Raw genomic sequence first — 2,767 nt, 5'->3', positions numbered from 1 at the left:
GTGTCGCATTGTATGTTAGAAACGCGTATATCTGCACAGAGATTGAAGTTTCAGAGACTGGGAGTTCTGTGGAAACTGTTTGGGTAAGAAAACAAGGACAGAACAATGGAAAGGACACCATTGTAGGCATTTACTACAGGCCGCCTGTGCAAGGTGAAGATATGGATGAACTCTTTATGCATCAAATGGCCAAGTTCTCCAAAAAATATGACATAGTTGTCATGGGAGATTTCAACTATCCAGACATTTGTTGGGAATCTCTCTCAGGCAAAACTAACAGGTTAAGGAAATTCTTATCCTCTCTTGCTGACAACTTTATCTTCCAAAAGGTAGGGGAGAAAACAAGGGGAACTGCTACCTTGGATCTAATCCTTATGTTGAGAAGGCCGAACTTTTAAATTCCTATTTTGCATCTGTTTTCTCTCAAAAAGGAAATGTAACATCAACTGTTCTTCACTGTCCTATTAAGGGAATAGAAGAATCCAGGATATCTATAAACAGAAAGATAGTGAGGAAACACTTAGCTAACCTAAATGAATTCAAGTCTCCAGGTCCAGATCAATTACACCCCAGAGTACTGAATGAGATAGCAGAAGAAATTTTTGAACCCCTCTCCATAATCTTTGAAAATTCTTGGAGAACAGGAGAAGTCCCAGAAGACTGGAGAAGAGAAAATGTTGTTCCTATCTTCAAAAAGGGGAAGAAGGTGGACCCAGGCAACTATAGGCCGGTGAGTCTGACTTCTATACCAGGAAAGATATTTGAACAAATTATTAAACAACATGTATGTCAGTACCTGGATAACAATGAAGTGATTAAACAGAGTCAGCATGGGCTTGTAACTAATAAGTCATTTTTGGGTTGGCATATGATACAAGCCATCTGCCGTTCTCCAGAGGAGGGTAGCTCCACATAAGTCAATAAGGGATCCATCCTGAAGTATGTTGGTCTCATTTTCCACCAGTTTTCCTCTCTGCTGAGCTGATCTGGTTTCTCGGAGAGTGTAGACGTCCCCACAGACGGAGATTTCCCGCCACACGCCCGGTCTGGATTCATCGGTGAAGCCCCCTTTCGGATGCATAACAAGAACACCATTGGTGGTTAATCCATCCATGTGACCATCCGGATTCTTCCACTTTGCTGCTTTCTCACCAAGAAAGATATTTTTAGAGGAGTCGAATCCTGCTGCAAAGATTCTGGCGGTGTACGGTGGGTTGCGATCGCAGACGATCCTACATGCGAACCTGGAGATGGTGCTTTGTGTTATCTGAGCCTCGTCATTCTGGTTACCAGATATCGTGTCCGTAACAACAAAGTCAATTGGGCTTTCTGTCGATCTTCCAATCTGAAACATATCCGTGTCCTTGTCATGGGTGTACTCCACAACCACGGTCTGGTTTCTGGACAGAGTGTAGGAGATGCTGTGTTGACCTCTGCTGCTGATTGCCTTTGAGGCCTGTGGAGTGGAGATCACGTGGACGCTGCTAGCTCTGACGCCGTTGGATTTAGGCCGCTTATAGAGTGCAAATCTGCTTTTCCTTCTGCCTCGGTCTCCATTAGGAAGGCAGCCATTGTACCCCAGCACCACCAGCTCCCCGTACTTGATGGGCTCTTTGTTGGGGGCGCAGTGCTCCTCCTGGTTGGGGGAAAACATGGAGGATCCCCCGTGCGCTGCCACAATCCCCTCCACACTCGCTAACGCAACCCCCCGGGGAGCCGCTCGGCCGACTTCATAGAGACAGCGCCGTTCCGTCCTCAGTGGCGCAGATACTGCTCCCCGGCCGAGCCCGCTCTCCGCTCATTCCCGGTAGCGGGACACTCCACTCTTCAGGTGACGGGGGAGCGCTCGGTGCTGCTCTCCTCGGATACAAGCTGCTGCTGCCGGTTATGCATCCGAAAGGGGGCTTCACCGATGAATCCAGACCGAGCGTGTGGCGGGAAATCTCCGTCTGTGGGGACGTCTACACTCTCCGAGAAACCAGATCAGCTCAGCAGAGAGGAAAACTGGTGGAAAATGAGACCAACATACTTCAGGATGGATCCCTTATTGACTTATGTGGAACTAATAAGTCATGTCAGACTAACTTAATTTCCTTCTATGACAGAATCACTGATTGGGTGGATCAAGGAAATGCTGTAGATATAGTATATCTTGACTTCAGCAAAGCATTTGACAAAGTCTCTCATACAATCCTTATTGAAAAAATGACTAAGTATGGAATGGACAAGGCAACTGTTAGGTGGATTCATAACTGGCTTAGTGATCGGACCCAAAGAGTGGTCGAAAATGGCTGCACATCCAGTTGGAAGAATGTCTCAAGTGGGGTACCACAGGGCTCTGTCCTGGGCCCTGTATTGTTCAACATCTTTATCAATGACTAGCTGAAGAGCCCGGCGCTGCCCGGGCATAGTAACTAACTGTGGTAAGTTATAGAAAATTATAATTATCCTCCATCCCATAGTCCCATGCCCATATACCCATCATACATCCTCCATCCCATAGTCCCATGCCCATATACCCATCATACATATTCGCCATCCCATAGTCGAGTGCCCATATACCTATCACACATCCTTCATCTTATAGTCCCATGCCCATATACCCATCATACATATCCTCCATCCCATAGTCCCGTGCCCATATACCCATCATACATATCCACCATTTCATAGTCCCGTGCCCATATACCCATCATATATATCCTCCATCCCATAGTCCAGTGCTCATATACCCATCATACATATCCTCCATCCCATAGTCCCGTGC

General features: G+C 46.7%; 1 pseudogene; it reads right to left on the bottom strand.

Annotated features, from left to right (window-relative positions):
* Window positions 1-850: 850 nt before the first annotated feature.
* On the bottom strand, window positions 851-1,775 carry LOC141054341 (E3 ubiquitin-protein ligase pellino homolog 2 pseudogene; annotated as a pseudogene).
* Window positions 1,776-2,767: the final 992 nt, after the last annotated feature.

This window comes from Dendrobates tinctorius, unplaced genomic scaffold, assembly GCF_039654945.1.
Source record: "Dendrobates tinctorius isolate UK_male_01 unplaced genomic scaffold, ASM3965494v1 ptg000178l, whole genome shotgun sequence".
Lineage (NCBI taxonomy): Eukaryota > Metazoa > Chordata > Amphibia > Anura > Dendrobatidae > Dendrobates > Dendrobates tinctorius.
Note: the sequence above shows the minus strand (reverse complement) of the source record. Positions and strands in the feature narration are given on the sequence as shown.